The sequence below is a fragment of the Rattus norvegicus genome, chromosome 3, assembly GCF_036323735.1.
Source record: "Rattus norvegicus strain BN/NHsdMcwi chromosome 3, GRCr8, whole genome shotgun sequence".
Lineage (NCBI taxonomy): Eukaryota > Metazoa > Chordata > Mammalia > Rodentia > Muridae > Rattus > Rattus norvegicus.
In genome coordinates, this window is record NC_086021.1 from 4,708,628 (window position 1) to 4,710,016 (window position 1,389).

The following is a 1,389-nucleotide window of genomic DNA, read 5'->3' on the forward strand; positions in this document are numbered from 1 at the left end:
AGAACAGGACCCTCATTCAAGGAATCAGAGAAAGAACTGGAAGAGCTTGAAGGGGCTCGAGACCCCTTATGAACAACAATGCCAAGCAACCAGAACTTCCAGGGACTAAGTCACTACCTAAAGACTATACATGGACTGACCCTGGACTCTGACCTCATAGTTAGCAATGAATAGCCTAGTAAGAGCACCAGTGGAAGGGGAAGCCCTCGTTCCTATTAAGACTGAACCCCAGTGAATATGACTGTTGGGGGGAGGGCAGTAATGGGCGGATGATGGGGACGGGAACACGTCCCCACAAAAAAAGAAAAAAATACATTTACATGAAAATTGTATACTTACAATTAAACAATAAATCTTCTAGATCTTTATAAAAAATTAATGAACAATGAATATACTTATGAAAAAAAAAGAAAAAAGAAAAAAAGAAATATGGGGAATTGCATTCTAAACAGGAGTATGCAATTGTATCTAAAACAAATGTACTATTTAGATGCAGGAGAAATAAACATGTTTTCTTATACAAACTGATAGCCTGTATATTATTCGTGTCGGACAGTTAATCCTTAGCGTTATTTTTTTTTTTTTTTTGGAGCTGGGCACCGAACCCAGGGCCTTGCGCTTTACCACTGAGCTAAATCCCTATGGTTAGCGTTATTACGGAGGAGTATTCATCGGTCTTTTTTATTTTGTTGTTGCCACATACTTTTTCCCTCTTCCGAAGAATTACTACAGGGTTATTTACCAACTCTGTCCTCTTGAGAATATCCCTTATTTTCAGAATGCGGTTTCCCATTTTTAGATTAAGATCGCTGAAGAGACATGGCTTCCTGGTGATTATGCTATGTAAAGTTTCTCCTCTTCTGTTGATGTAATTGATACATTTCCTCAATAATAAATTCTAGGGTAGTATCTGTATTCTTTCAAAACGTTTTGAAAGGTGATCCAAGCCCATTTATATTTTAGAATATCCATTGAAGATTCAGGTGTTAGTTCATGTGATCAGCTTTACGTGTGACTTAGTCTTTTTCCTTCACAATTTTTGTATTTTTATTTCTCTGTTCATTAGGCTTTGATGATGATAATCATGATGATGATGACTTTATTTTTATTATTATTCATTATTTTAATTATTATAATTATATTTATTATTATTTTATCATCACTTTTATTATATTAATTCTATTATTATTAATATTTACTGTTTTTATTATTATTAATATTATTATTACTATTATTATTATTATGTGTCTACTTGATATTTTCTTTGATTCTAGTACTTTAACAGGTATCTCTTTCTTGTTTGGGAAATATTGTTCCCAGAAAGTCACATACAAATAGTTATTGCAGTTGACTTTATTCTCATGCTTCTCCTACTGTGCTAAACTAATG